The sequence below is a fragment of the Ambystoma mexicanum genome, chromosome 3p, assembly GCF_040938575.1.
Source record: "Ambystoma mexicanum isolate Mex_15411 chromosome 3p, UKY_AmexF1_1, whole genome shotgun sequence".
Lineage (NCBI taxonomy): Eukaryota > Metazoa > Chordata > Amphibia > Caudata > Ambystomatidae > Ambystoma > Ambystoma mexicanum.
The window spans coordinates 528,982,789-528,999,456 of NC_090925.1; positions in this window are offsets into that span (position 1 = coordinate 528,982,789).

Here is a 16,668-nt window from a genome sequence, read left to right on the forward strand (position 1 = left end):
TGTATATTTTAAAACACTATTTGTTTCTTTCAAGCCCACTATTCATGGCCCTCTCCCATTACTCCCACTCTCTCTTTGCTACATGTAACGCATTCTCGTTGCCGAGTGCGTCTTCTGTTATTACTGCAGTAATCTCGCAAGATTCCACTGTATTCCCCCAATAAACTGTATATCTTTTTTCTGTAACTTGGCCCGAGACCACCCTCAACTCCCCAACATCACATCGTGTCCTCTCCCTCGCTCCCCACCTGTAGCCTAATGTCTTTGTATCCTTTCTCTACTTCTCTACCTCTAAACAGCTTTTCAGCATGTTTAGTTTTCGTCTTCCTTCGGAATTACAGCATTAATCTCTCGCATCGAGCAAAATTAAATGGTGGCTTTCAATTTCTGAAAAGAGGAGACATATATATATTTTTAGAAGAAGATGGGATCCCCTTCCTTGTCAAATATTTTAAAAACTGCTGGACAGAATAACTCCAAACCTGTCCCAGAAATGAAGTTAATGCTTCATGCCCAAGTTGTTTCTTCTTTGGTCCACTTCCCTCGAGCGGTTTTTGCTCTTCGCTTGATAAAATGTGGGCTTGAATGAGAGTACACTGAAAATAGTGTTTTTTTTGTTTTCCTAATAAAATGTTCATTTTTCAACAAAGGTTTCCTTAATCTCCAGTGGGGGGATCTATGGAGGAGGGGGGGGGGTTGTTGCATGCCAAACCTTTTGCTTGGAAAATGTCAGCCAAGCCAAATCCGTCATGCAAGTTAAATGTTATTAGCAATAGAATATTCAGATTTCCCATGTCTCATGCTACATGCATTACTATTTTAGCGACGACTGCCACACTATAGTTAAATTGAGTATCAAGTTCCACAGGAAAGCACAAAATTAAATTTCTAATAACGTTTGACTTGCATGACGGATTTGGCTGACATTTTGCAAACACACATTTTGTCACAGGCCCCCTCCAGACGTGGTTACATGTGGGTGTTTACGAATAACCAGGGTTATTTGTAGTACATTGCTAATACAACCATGGTTATGAGATTAGAAAAGGTAAATACATTACATTACTACAAATAAGTGGAATTTTACAGCTACAGTAAGGTGGGGTAATGGATCGAAGCACATGGGTACTGCGTTATTTTACGGAACCAAATGGTGCAATATGGAAAGTGGACATGGCCAAGGGGGGTGGCTACTTGCCATGGCCCAAGGCCATGACCAGTGGGCCCCAACGTAACCTATTGAAGCAACATGTCAAGGGGTGCAATATGGAAAGTGGACCTATGTCCAAAGGCCATGGCTAGTGTACCCAAAAGAATCCTAGTGGTGTGGCCATGGCTAGTTTGCCCATTTTGGAAACCTATTGTAGCAATATGTAGAGTAATCACAGCTGAACGCTGTGGGCACTGACCATGGCAGAAGGCCATGGATAGTGGGATCAGATGAAAACTATTGGGGTAAGATGTAAAGTGGCCACAGCCGAAGGCTGGTGCAAATGGTCATGGGTCGAAGGCCATGGTTCGTGAGTAAGAAATAAAAGTAGTGTTTTAAAGTTTACTGTGGCATCCCTCCGTCGGCTTAACTTGGCACATTCCCGTTGATGCCCTCCATAATACCATCTCTCCCACAATGCCATTTTGAATGTCATTGTGAATCCCTTGTCTTATAATATGTATGTGCTGTAAGGAATTTACAGTGGCAACAGTAAGGACAGACAAAAGTGATGACAATTCAAGGGTGTTTATTAAACTGCAAATGCACAGTGGAAAAACGCCTAATCTAAACCTAAATCTAAGATGGGAGCAAGCTTGAACCATCAAATGAAAAATAAAGCAGTCCTTGTAGCGTCTTGTCAAAGTAAAAAAAGGCCCATACTAAAACAATCTATTGCCAAATCCTCACAACTAATTAAAGAAAGAGTGTGGGATAGGGTTTACAATAATGAAAAAAGTGATCATAAATAATAGGTCAGATGTGATTGCTACGGGTCTCCCTTCTCCACGTTTTGAGCACGGGACAAGGTGGATCTCCTGAGTACAGCACATACTTGAGTCGACAGCTCAATACCAGCTATCAGGTTCTTCAATAGTCAAGTCTCTTTTGCATAAAAGTCTCTTGCCTTTCGAGGGCCTGATGCCTTTCCATCCCCTGGATCTCCCTCTGCAGGGCTCAGATCCTAATGCCAAGGGAGACAATCCACTTCCCCTGGTTTACAATCCTTCTTACACTCATGAACCCTTACTGTCTTTTCAAACAATTTACTGTGGCATCCCACTGTCGAGTTCATTCCTGCAACACACTGTTCATGGGATTTCAGACTTCATCCCTTCTTGTTAGCATCCTTCCGCCAGGTTCACTCTTGCCAACCTTTGCAACGCACTGTTCATGTACTAATTTCATCATGCAAGATTCATTTCCCTTAGCTTTCACAATCATATGTCGATGGTACAGAGGACTTTACAATACCCTTGTATGACCACTTTGACCTCTCTTCAATTCTTCCCAAGGCTTTCTGGTTATGGTAGTCTCTACCATCGTGTAATTGCTCAGAGTTTACTGCATGAGCACCCATCTGGTGCCGCATGCCTCTTTTGCTGTGGTTTCCTCCTCTTTCATCAATTGTTTCTTTAAACCTTTCAAAGTTCAAATTAGCTGCTTGCTATTTTTCGTTCAACACAGTTCTGTTTCTTATCGACTCTCCCAACGACTGACCGGCTGTAATGAACTGCTTGGCTTTCTTTCTCTTTGAAGTCAAGGTTGGTACCTCCAAACAGGCGTCTCTCCTCGGCTTCGTAATCAGCGGAGGAGGGTCTCGTGTACCATTGACATCTGCTGCAATACTCACTTGCTATTGTTCTCAGTGTTATGTTTCCATCTGCTGCAGAGGTTTTTTAATATTCTGACTGTCAGTGAAAAAAACCCACCTAGCATAGATATGTCAGTGAACATAAACACGTGGGCCAGATATGTGATGTCTTCAGTGATGTCATCAATGACATTTTTCATGTCATCTTTGATATCCTGGGTGTTAGTCTTAGCAGTGCACAGTGGTGGCGTGAGTTATGGTTGCTTAGCTTACCACCATAACTGGTGAATTTCTGAGGTTTTTCGCTTTAACTTGTAACCATAACGTCCCTTGAAGAAAGTGTTTTCACTGAATTTGTCATGCATCAGGCTTGGAAGCATTGGAATAGATGGCGGCTCTCCTAATATGGCCGTTACTGTTCCATCTTGACAGTCTATGCCTTTCCAATATGGCCACCGGCCTATATGTAGGTCCTTTTCTCTAATCGCCAGAGCAGTGTATCGTCTTAGATTCTTTACGCCGCCGGTCCCAGGGTGTTTTGTCCCAGTGACTATTTTCTCCTGTGCTTTATCTCCTAGTGCATCTTTTCACTTGCCTGTCTTTTGCCACCCTAGGAATCCAGTTTGTAAAGGTACGTTTGGTAGTCAACCTGTGCTATTCTTCTATCACTGTCTCGGGCTCTAGTTTCCTCTCTCGGAAGTTACTTACCCTTCTCTTCACTGCTCTGCCTCTCTTGGCTTCTGCTTACTCTGCTTCTGGTTTCACAGTTTGTATTTTCCTTGGATCTATACTTCCCTCTTCTCTCTTCCCTTTGGAAGAATGTATCTGTTATCTGAATTGGAGAAGCAGGCTTTAAAGGAATATCTTGAGGCCAACCTAAAGAACGGACTTATCAGAGAGTCAAAATCTTCAGGTGGGGCATCTTTGTTTTTTGTCACGAGGAAGAATTCTAAGGAGCTACGTCCCTGTATAGACTATCGTGGCCTTAACAGTATTACCATCCGGGATCGATATCCCATGCCCCTGATAGGCGACATGCTAGAAGCAGTTCGGAATCCCCAGTTCTTCACCAATGCAGATCTTCATGGCGCTTACCATCTTTTGAGAATAAGAAACGAAGATGATTGGAAGACAGCATTCAGGACACCAATGGGATTATATGAGTATTGCGTGATGCCCTTTGGACTGGTTAATGCCCCAGCTTTCTTTCAGAGATTTATTGACACAATATTTGCTGACATGCTATATGTGTCCGTAGTAGTCTACTTTGACGATATTCTTATCTTCTCCAATAATCTTGACGAACATCGAATTCATGTGTCTGAAGTATTTAGCAGACTCTGCAGGAATCACTTCTACGCTGAACCCGAAAAGTGTATATTTGAGGCTGCAGAAGTGCCCTATCTGGGATTCATTCTCTCTTCAATGGGAGTTCGGATGGATATAGACAAGGTGAAGGCTATTACTCGGTGGGCAGAGCCATCTTCTGTAAAGGAGGTGCAACGTTTTTTGGGTCTGGTGAATTTTTATCTCTGTTTTATCCCACACTTTTCTGAGATGGTATTACCCATAATGTCTTTGTTAAAGAAGGGTGTTCCCTTTGTATGTTCACCTGAAGCAGACATGGCCTTCCAATCTCTTAAGGAAACCTTTACATCGGCTCCTGTACTCATGCAACCTGATCAGTCTAAACCGTTTGTGTTAGAGACTGATGCGTATGGGGGTGCCTTGGGTGTGGTTTTGCTACAAGAGGACCAAGATGGACAAGAACATCCCATAGCCTATTTTTCACCCACCTTGTCAACCATTGAAAGTAATTATTCAGTTCTTGAATGTAAACATTTGGTGATGCGAATGGCTAGCGAAGAATGGCATCACTTGTTGCAAGGTGCTCTCATCCCTTTTTGATACAAACTGATCACCGTAACCTTAAGGTTTTGCAACAGATGGATTGTAGGAATGCCAGACACGCACGATGGGTGTATTAATTTTCTAACTTTGATTTTACAATTACCTACATGCCTGGCACACAAAACAGCGTAGCAGACGCATAGTCTAGAAGTTGGCCGAAGGATGACTAGGGTATATCTTCGGTTGAAAGAATCCTGCCAGAACACAGATTTGTATCTGAGGTGAACACTTTCCTCCAGGAGGTACGGGCAGATTTGGGTAATTATTCCACAAGAGAACTGAAGGCTTACAATTTGCAGAAAAGAGAACGCCTATGATTCTGGGGTAATTCTCTATTCCTACCTTATGATAATCTGCAACGAATAGCTCTCCAATCCTGTCATGATACTCTGTTGGCAGGACATAAGGGACAGAAGGCTACATATGAACTTATAACTCGAAACGTTTGGTGGCCGACTGTACGTCAAGATGTGAGATCCTATGTAACCGCATGCCCAATATGTGCTTCTTGTAAAGTGTCCCGACAAAGACCTTTGGGTCTTTTACAGCAGGCTGAATTACCCTCTCGACCTTGGGAAGTTCTATCCATGGATTTTGTGGTCGACTTGCCTGTGTCTCGAGGACAGACTGCAATTCTAGTAATAGTAGACTCATACATTAAATTGGCACATTTCGCAGCATTGAAGGGGGTACCCACAGCTTCTGAGACTGCAACCATATTCCTCTGAGATGCAGTAAGACTACATGGTATTTCACAGACTGTAATATCCGACAGAGGTACTCAATTTACTTCTACGTTTTGGTCTTCTCTCTGTGACAGGTTTGGTATTCAAAGGGCACTCTTGTCAGGCTATCATCCTCAATCTAATGGACAGACCGAGAGGCTAAATGCCAATTTGGAACAGTACCTCAGATGTTTTTGCAATAAGGAACAGGATGACTGGGCTAATTTTCTTTCAATGGCAGAATTTGCCTATACAAATTGACAAGGGGGGTCCTGGGAGTCTCTCTGCCAGACATTAGCCCTGGTTACGAGAGACTTACCCAGAGTCTTTAGCTCACTATCTTTCACAGAGAAGAAATATCCCAAACATATCAGTCTTCGTCCTGCCCTGGGGCAGTCCAGCACCGAAATGCTAGGCAATTCTCCTCTGAACAAGAGCACCAACAGCATCCCCAGACACGTGTTTCGGTCTGGTTGGACCTCAACCAGGAGTTGAGGAGGAGTTGAGGAGTTGAGGAGCTGTGCCTCTCTAAGAATAGTGAGCAAGGGGTCCACGTCTGGATTCCCCTAGTAACTTAGGATGAGACCCAAAGTTACTTGAATATGCAAATTGACAAGGGGGGTCCTGGGAGTCTCTCTGCCAGACATTAGTCCTGGTTACGAGAGACTTACCCAGAGTCTTTAGCTCACTATCTTTCACAGAGAAGAAATATCCCAAACATATCAGTCTTTGTCCTGCCCTGGGGCAGTCCAGCACCGAAATGCTAGGCAATTCTCCTCTGAACAAGAGTACCAACAGCATCCCCAGACACGTGTTTCGGTCTGGTTGGACCTCATCAGTAGGGAGGAGCTGTGCCTCTCTAAGAATAGTGAGCAAGGGGTCCACGTCTGGATTCCCCTAGTAACTTAGGATCAGACCCAAAGTTACTTGAATATGCAAATTGACAAGGGGGGTCCTGGGAGTCTCTCTGCCAAACATTAGTCCTGGTTACGAGAGACTTACCCAGAGTCTTTAGCTCACTATCTTGCCTATAGCAATACCTATCATACAGCTATCCGTATGAGTCCCTTTAAATGTACCTATGGCTATCACCCTAAGCATATACCATCACCCTCGGCATATACCAGTCTTGAGTTCTTATGCTACTAAGACACCAGCTGTGGAAGAAATGGTATCCGAGCTAAAAAGTGTACATAAAGAAGCCTAGCTATCTCTGGAAGATAGCAGAAAGACTCATAAGAAATATGCAGACCGCAAGAGATCTCCCAACCCTCAATGGAATCCAGGTATACTGGTATGGTTAGCCACCAAGTACCTACCAAGATGGGTATACCTAGGCAAGTTCACCCCTCCGATATATTGGTCCATTTCAGGTGCTTTCCAGGATAAACCCAGTTGCCTTCAAACTTAAATTGCCCGCCAGCCTGAGACGGGTCCACCCAGTGTTTCATTCCTCTTTACTAAAAGAATATGAGGAGGACCCCTTCAAAAGACCACTTAAAAAGGTTAAGACAGCGGCACCTAATGAACCTGAGGAATACGAGGTTTCCAAATTTGTGCACTCTTGTTATAAGCAAGGTATCCTACAGTACCTGGTGTACTGGAAGGGTTTTCCCAGGTCAGAAAGGACTTGGGAACCCCGATCGCATATTCATGCTCCCAGGTTGATCAAGGGATTCCACTGACTCAATCCGGAAAAGCCTGGTGGAGGTAGGCACAGAAGGGGGTATACTGTCATGCATCAGGCTTGGAAGCATTCGAATAGATGGTGGCTCTCCTAACATGGCTGTTACTGTTCCATCTTGACGGTCTATGCCTTTCCAATATGGCCACCGGCCTATATGTAGGTCCTTTTCTCTAATCGCTTGTGCGTTGTATCGTCTTAGATTCTTTACGCCGCCGGTCCCTGTGTGTTTTTTACCAGTGACTATTTTCAGAGATACTTTCCTTCCATGTTTATCTCCTAGTGCATCTTTTCTCTTGACTTCTGCTTACTCTGCTTTTGGTTTCACAGTTCGTATTTTCCTTGGATCTATGCTTATTACTCCGGTTTCTTTCTGTACGTGAGGCTCTCGCATTCAACATTTCCTCATACCTTCTGATCTTTCCTTCATTCTGTCTGCTTGTTGTTTCCACGTCTGTTTGTTCACGCCTCTCTATATTTAGCTTAGTCTCTCTCTACTTGCATACTTACTTCCGCCTTTCTGCTCAGCTGTTTTTTGCTAGAACGCTCCTGTTCCTGTCATTACCTTCCCTCTCTAGTTAGGTCTTCTGTAAGGGTTCCATCTATCGGATCCCTCAGTTGCTTCCAGTATCCTCCAGGAGTCTGCCTACTTCCTACGAGTCGTCAAGCCACTTTTCCATCCTGTATACAACTCTGCCAAGCGACTCTAAGATACCCTTCCAGAAGACAACTCTCACTAGTGATTCAGAGTTAGCCTTCCAGATGACAACTTCCTGTCTGTGTATTATTAAGGATCTCCCAGGTGTTTCCCTCATGCCAAGACATTTTAAATCAGGGTTTTTTCTGCTACAGCTTTTTCCCTGATAAAGGGGCTTGCTCCTTGGCCTTCTCCTGACCTGGATACTAAATCAGGTCAAGGTGGCGGCTGAAGGAGCTCGTCCATATTTGCACCACAAGAAAGAAAGAAAGGAAAAGCTGATCAAGTCTACTAGGGTAAAGAAGAAGTCGGAACAGTGAGAGAGTTCCTTTGAAGACACAGGTGAGGAGGAGTGGGGTGAGAGTTTAACCAGTCCTGAGAGAATTTTATAGGTTTTTATTAGTACAACTTAACCATAATGTCCATTTAACAAAGTTTTTTTCATTGAATTTCATAGGTTTTTATTAGTGCAACGTAACCATAACGTCCCTTTAACAAAGATTTTTCAGTGAATTGTATAGGTTTTTATTGGTGCAACTTAACCATAATGTTTTTTCATTGAATTTCATAGGTTTTTATTAGTGCAACTTAACCATAACATTCCTTCAACAAGTTCTTTTCGTTGAATTTCATAGGTTTTTATTAGTACAACTTACCAACAAACCAAATAGAGACATGGGAAATTTAACGGTGATGGGATTCATCCCCAAGGAAATTCTATGGACTCTCAATGACTACAGAACCCCACTCCCTTTGTGTTGTCTCTTCTTACTATGAACAATAAACCTACAGTTCATACAACAAATAAATAACTGTTGTCATTACAACATCATCATTATAATACATTAGATTTTAATAATAAACATACAAAATTCAGATAAAAACACATACAATCTAGTAAAGAGTACCCACATATTGGACAAAGTGACAAGTGCAGTGCAAATCACAAATTGCAAAGTTACATAAAATTTGAAACAAACAAATCTAGCAACAACTGACTAATTAAAGCCGGTTTGGTGCGTTACTCTTAGACTCCGTTGGATGGCGGATAGGAAGCCAATTACATTAATGGTTACACTAACCTTTCAAATGTGTAGACACGTGGGCAAACCCTTTAATACAAAAAATGTTCTAAACCAAATTCATATCTTAATGAGAAACACTTTTTTTTAATGCAGTGTCAGTCGAAACCCAACATGTTTCGTTCTTTCATTACTAACACACAATCCACAAGAACTTCATCAGGGGACCCAAAGTTTGTGACTAGTAGTATGCACTATCTTCATATCTTCAAAGATTAAAATCACTAGTCAGGTATTTTTCATCCAACTTCGTCAAAGTACTTTTGAAATGTACAGTCAACGGTCGGGTGGGAGTGTCTTTGAAGTAGACTCAGATCTCTCACTCTTTCGTCACCCTCATGATAAGGAGGAAGTGTTGATTCATTTCTGCCAACTGCTCAATGATGAAGCTGATGTGCAGCCTCCTGCAGTAGTTGCTTAAGCACCGCTCCGATTTCCAGATTACATGAAATTTGATTAAATCCGTTTCTCTTTCTCGCGGCCATACGTCACGTTACCTGACTGCGATCACCTGACATACAACTTAACTGCAACTTAACCATAACGTTCCTTTAACAATGTTTTCTATTGACTTTCATAGGTTTTTATTAGTGCAACTTAACCATAATGTCCCTTTAACAATGTTTTTTTCAGAGAATTTCATTGGTTTTTACCAGTGCATGCTATTTTCCTACAACTTACTAATATCATACTTACCCCAATATAGCAACACTTTTGTCCAATTTACAAAGTTTCACCTTAAAACTTTGCCATTTCCCACCTTCTAGCATAATTTTTAACACTTCTATATTTTGTCCACTATTTTTACTTCCGTCGATGTCTGCGAATGTCTGACGTCATCGTGGACCTTCCGGACAGTGCCACATGACCATGCACTCGCACGGGCCTGATGACGTGTCCATGAACGTGTTTGTACTTTGCGTTTTGGTCTTTGCTTCGAGGACAGTTCGGAACTGCATTTTCTACTGATCTAGGAACTTTCAAGCTCAAAATGTACCCTTGCACAGCTCCTACACCTATTCTTACTCATTATCAATTAACAATCTAGTACAAAGCACATACTTGGAAGAATAGTAGCAAAACTGCTATTTATCTTAAAAATGGCATCAGCTATTGCCATTCCTCCTCCTAAAGAGCCACGACCACCACCACCAGATGGAGGACCCTCACAACAAAAAAAGAAAGCATTTCCCAAGACAATGAAGAAAACCAAGAGGATTGAGGTTGAGGAAGTGCCTACCTCTAGCACCCAGAGAGAATCATGGGTGTGAACGTTCTTTACCACTGTTGGGAATGTACCAAAGGCTAAAGCTACAAAAGTAAAATGCACTGTGGACTACCTGGACATTACTCCTATGGGACCACCTCCATGCACCACAACACCAAATCCAACCACCGCAATGCTCTCAGAAAGATTGGTTCTTTCTTAGCAAGTAGTAGGCTGTCTTTCTTCACATCATCTTCCTCAACCAACACTGTAACCACACAGCCTACTTCTGTGGGACAGAAAATCCCACCAGCTACCTTGCAAGCAATAAAAGAGACTGTTGATCCATATCTTTCGATGACAACAGTCCTCTGTATATACTGCAACACACCACTCTGCAGGAGGAAGCAATTTTGAAGTGCTTTTGAAGCTGTAATCAAGGAGCATGAGAAACACTGCCCACTTCCTTAGAAGTAACACACGCGCAACATCTTCCCCTGTCAACCTGCCCCTCCATATTAGTGCTAGGTGCCTCTTCCCTCATTTCCCTCTCCACCTTATGTTCAAACCTCACCTGCAAAAAAAAAAAAATAAGTTTTTAAAACAATGGAAAAGTTCCTTTAGGAACCATCTTTCACCGTTAAAAAATAGAACAAAAAATAATCTTAGAGACTCCATCTACTTTACATTTCTCAGTAATGTATATGGACTCAATACGCTTTTCCTACATTTACATTAGCATTTTGTGTTATGCTAATGGGAATAATGTGCCGTTCATCCCCCGTTCCAGAGACTGGAACAGGGGATAACGACCCGGCAGCACAAGTTATCAGCCCAAGCCAAGTGTGTCTGTGTGCACCCTGATATCTGTGGGCTTTGGTGCATTATAAATAAATAAATAAATAAATAAATAAATAGGGCTACCAACCATTATCCTCCATTCCAGACCCTGCAATGAAGGATAAAGGCCATTAGCACCCCCGGTTCCCAAAGTGAGAACTCCGGGGTGAAAAAAAATAGATTTTTTGTTCCTACAGCGTCCCGCTGTGGGAAGGAAAATCCTTTTCCAAGATGGCCACCATGGAAAGGGAAGGCGGGCTCTGTACAGAACCCCTCATCCCGTCCCATGGCAGCCTGTGAAGCGAAGACTGAACCCTCTGACCATATTACCACAAGCACATTTTTTCCCTCTTCCTTTTCAATGGCAGCTTGCAGAAAGCGAAGACAGAACCCTATGACCTATCCCACTTTCGAATAACTCTACCACATTGCCAGTCCCAGGGGGACATGGCCACTTTAACCTAATTTTTCGTCCCTCGTGGTAATGGCCAGTAGCCAGATTGTCCGGGTAATGATCTTATACCATGACCCAGACAATCTGGCCACTGCCCATGGCCAAGGCTATACCTCAGTAACCAAAGGTATATCAATATTTTTTGCACATAGATTATGAAACTTGTCAAAAATAAAACGCAAGCACATTTGCAAAACCATGCTTTCAGGTCCTTGCCAATGCTCCTTACATGCAATCCGCCCATGTTTTATTATTTCAAAAGTGTCAAAATCTATGTACATACAATAGTCATATAACTTAGCCCCCAATTTAACAAAATCCATTCAGACTTTTCACAAACATTCTAAAGTTGGGTCTATAATCTTTCTGAAAAATTCTGTTCACATTCGTCAAACAGCAACACAGTTATAAGCCATCTAAAAATGTTGAGACCCACCCTCTAATTTAGTCCCCTCTTGAGAAAGTCCCACCAAACTTTACAAAAACATGTATACCTAGATTTTAAATTGTTTTGCAAACCTTTGTGCAGATTTGTGAAATGGCATCACATTTATAAACCTTTACAATATTTTGTTACCCTCTTTAATTTTGCCCCCTCTTGACAGAATCCAACCAAACTTTGCAAAATCATTTATATCTAGATTTAAAATCATTTTGCAAACTGTTGTGCAGATTCGTCAAATGGCACCACATATATAAGCCTTTACAATATGTTGGGACACCCCTCTAATTTTGCCCCCTCCTTACAGAATCCCACCAAACTTTGCATAAAGTTTCAGAATCAGTTCTACAATAGAATTCCAAAATTTCATCCAGTTTCATTGAGTGGCGTCAAAGTTATAGGTCAGCTGTCATGGTTTGATAAGACGGCACACGCCAGCCTTGGACTCCTTCCCTGACAATGAATGTGGTGCACAATAAAAATGCTTGTTATCTCTAATATGCTACACATTCTTTCTGAGTAGGCCTCTAACCCGTCTCACGCCCAACCTTTACAAACACCCCCTATCACAATGGACTAGGAACCAGGCCGGTGTGTATAAATAAGATATTTATTAATGTATGGTTTGATGAAAAAGAAAAATCAAACAATTTTACAACAGCCACCAATGTTGTGGCAACACAAATGCAATGATTCCTACAGAACAATTGGTTCAGCTACCCTATCACAGTTTACACAGATCTTTAATGGCAAAACAGGAAAAAGAACAGTTTTTAAACAAGTGATAGCATCAAAGTTTAGCACTCCCCCCTGCAACACTCATCCCCAAACATCTGCTAACTTAATTCATTTGGATGGAAGGCAGTGGCAAGAAGTAAGGATAGAAAGAGAACATTGGATTTGGAATAAAGCCCACCACCCCAAGATGGGAAGCCAGAAAAGAAAGGCTACTCACAACTGCTACGGGAGAGAGTGAAAGGAAATTCATGTTGCTACACTTGATGAGATAGGGAAGCTTATAGGATGCTAATCAGCACACCAGAGCAACGTGGAAAGAAAAGGAACTGTCAATTTTGGGAGAATGCAAATGCAAAAAGGGAAAACTACAAACAGCAAATGGGAATTTGTTTTACATGGGATGTACAATGACAGGCAGCTAGGGAAAGTGTACAGTTTCAAAATCGGAAATCGGAAAGCGGTTTACAAGGACAAGGACAGAGGCACATAACAGATAGGATTCTAGCAAAAAGTGATTGCTCTCAATGGGGCTATGGTTTAGGTTGTTTTAATAGGACAGATGCACAGAGTCTAATTCTTTTGAGGCAATACTTTAATGACTATGATTATTAAAGAAAGACACTAGGGACAAGGGGGTTAATTTCAAATTTTAACCAACTTGTACCGTGAATTTCAATGGGGGAATTACTTAATTTACTTCAAAATAATGCTAAGGATTTATACAGACAACTGAGCGATTTATCAAAGGAATACACTAACATACACAAACTAATACAGATTCTTGTATGCGAAGGTGAATAAATTATACTGCCAATTTGGAACTTTCAATGGGATTTTCAATGGAATTTTTAATGGCGTTTGTGTTACAAAAAGGGAAAGGTTTATGCAATTTAGCATTGGGTGGTTTGCTGCTTACAAGTAAGCCTTGGTTTGGGATTCTGGAAAGCCAGCTGGATCTCAGAACACTCTGGACAGCTGGGCAAGGGGTCTGGTGTCTGCACTCTCAAGGATGGTATTGCTCAGCTGCCTCCTCTCCGTCCTCCTTCTCCTGTCTCCCTGAATTTCTGTGTGTGTCCATGTACAGTCCCCCCTTATATTGCACAAATAACATCTCTCACTTTACAATCTAGTGGGAGTACTCTATAATTACGCCTGCCCCCAGATAGGACAGTTTACCACTCCTCTCTCCACCTCCTGGTATTGTTGATTCCAAGGGAGGGAGCAGCATATGTCTGTTTGGCATTTATTACAGTTCATTGTTCTTAAAAAAACTTTGTATCAAAACTGAATTATGCCTCATAACTTCAAACTTATATATGCCCCAGCCATATGAACAAGATATGCAGTTGTGTTTGGTCATGGGGAATTAGTTAAGCCGATTACCAACTCTGTGCAAGGTATTTGGCTCAATTTTGTACTTTTCATAAAATATATAACAGTTAGAACTATGCAAATGTTAAAGCATGTTCAAAATCTCATTTTCCATCTTGCCATCAAATCTCATGCTTGTTACATTTTTAAATCAGCCAGAAACTAGTCTTTACTGGCCATTTCAGTCCACAAAGTCCTAGGAACATGCACTTAGGGCCTCATTATGACCCTTGTGGTAGAGGGTTAACGGGGCCTGTAGAGCTGCCGGCCCCGTTATCTCCCTACCGCCTCATTACGAGGTCTCCTGGTAAAACCAGGCGTCCTTAGCAGGTCCCGCGAGCAGACCAGGATGCTAACAATGGACCCGTCATTAGCGGGTCCGTTGTTTGCATCCTCCCCATTCCCATTGAGCCCTATGGTGGCTCAAATGGGAATGGGGATGTACCGGGTCAAGGTTCCCTGAATGGGGAAATACTGGGCCCTACAAGGTCGGAATGGCCCAGTATTTCCCCATTCAGGGAACCCGGACCCGGTACCCGGTATAGGGATACCCATGCCGCAAACAGTGGCATGTGGCTGCCTCCATTGTCGTAATGAGGCCCTTAGTCTCTAAACAAACACCTGGGAATCACATGGAAAAATACCAGACAATGGCCCTCATTACGACCCTGGCGGATTTTTTCCGCCATCGGCGGACTTTTCCGCCATGGCGCAAAGTCCCTTTACGCCATGGCGGATGGCGGACTTACCGCCCCATTCCGAGGTCGGCGGGGCGGTAAGTCCCCATTGACCCATTTACCCTTCCCCATTCCCATTTCGGCCCCATAGGGTATAATGGGAGTGGGGAAGGAGTTAATTACGCCACCGTAAATTACGGTGGCGTAATTAACACCAAGGTCCCAGAGCGCCATGGATTTTTCCGCCGGCAAAAAGCGGGCGGAAAAATGACCATGGCGCTCCGGGAACTCGTAGTTGGCGGTAAGGGGTCGGCGCAGCTAACGCTGGCGCAGACCCCTTAGCGCCAGGGTCGTAATGAGGCCCAATGACATTTCTTCTTATTGTGAGTGTTGCGGAAAATGCCTAGAATGAATCAATCCTTTAATGTCAATTTGGAGGATCTCTCACATATGGGAAGGCAGTGCTTCATCCCCCACAGCCAGGTGACCAGAGATTTGTATTCTACCCTTTAAAGTTTGTCAGTTTGTCTTTGGTAGTGGGTGCTGGAGGAACTCACACTTCCTGGTTAAGCTCTAGTCACATTTGCATTCTGGCAGAGCCTGGATTTATGATGCCCTCAGTCACATCACATGTCATTGCGGAGTAGTTCACTTATAGGTGAGACTTCCAGTGGGAGGCAAGGCTTTCAATTCAGAAGTTTCCTGCCCAAGCCAATTGTTTTTTATTTTTCTGGTATTCTGAGCATCTTTCAAGGTGATTGAAGTCTTGTGGGGGAAAGCATAATGTACATGGCTTTAGTCAACACCCCACCCACAACATATTTCACTGACATTTCTGTGCGAGCAAAGCTATCTTTTCACTGTAGTTTTTAAAAATCATTTTTCTTTATTTCACACGTGTGCAAGCCGTTTTTCATCTAAAGTTTGAAATGCTGTTCTGTAGGTCCTGGGATTCTTTAATTTCTCATTTTTGAGTGAGTTTGCATTTGCTGTTGGTCCACTGACATGGAGGGGTAGGCCCCCTGCACAGGGTTCTTTGATTTGACTCTGAATAAAAGAAAAAGTCAAGCCGTTTTTTTCATTTGCAGTGTTTTAGAGCGCTGCTGTTCACATGAAAGGGAAAACAAAAGCCGTTTCGGGTTGCAATGTTGAAATCCTTGCCCCACAGGTGAATTAACAGTAAGACCAGGCTGGTATTCAGATGAAAGAAAAGCAAACGCAGGGCCGTTCTTGGTCAAATGTTCAAATGCTTGCCACACATGTGCCAGGGAAAGCAAAGCCGTTTTTGGTTGCAATGTTTAATGAAGCTTTTCAGGGTGCAGGGATTTCTGTTTAGGACCTGTAAATGTCCCTCACAGACTCCCCCCTGCTCTTCCGTGAGTTTTTTTTGGGGAAGAGTAGGGCAGAGTTGGGTTTCCTTCGACGTAATTTTCCTTCATCAGGAAGTGGCACTCCAAGAGCCCCTCCTGTCTTTGGGTTGAGACCTTGGTGTGGCAGCCTCTTTCATTTCCTCCCTTCCAGGTCCCCGGGGTGTTCTTCAGGCTGGAATTTTAAAAATGTTAAATTTCTAACAGAAGATTAAAAAAAACAAGTTTTAGTACTTTTTACTGACATCTTTCCCGGTTTATAAGGAATTTACGATGACAATAACTTGTAATTTTATCTGACATTTATTTTTGTTCTTTATTTTTTCCATATACCATTTTACTTTTCTTTTTCATTTCAGAAAATTACTCCCTGTTATATGTGTGTATTACATGGACGCTATAGCGTCCATGTAGTTATGGTTAAGTTGGTGTTTCCATAGGAAGAGCATTTTTTGGGTGGCTTATAACTTCGCTCCCTCTGGACGAATCCTCACCAAACTTTGCAAAAAAAGTATTTGGCCCACTCTGAATTGTCCTGCAAAGTTTGGAGAGGTTTGGTCCAGGGGGGGAAAAGTTATAGGGGGGTCCCAAAACTTTTGTTTTTTCCCATAGACATAATGGGAAAAAACTTTGCGCACGCCTACAGCCCAAACCGCTGGACGGATTTAC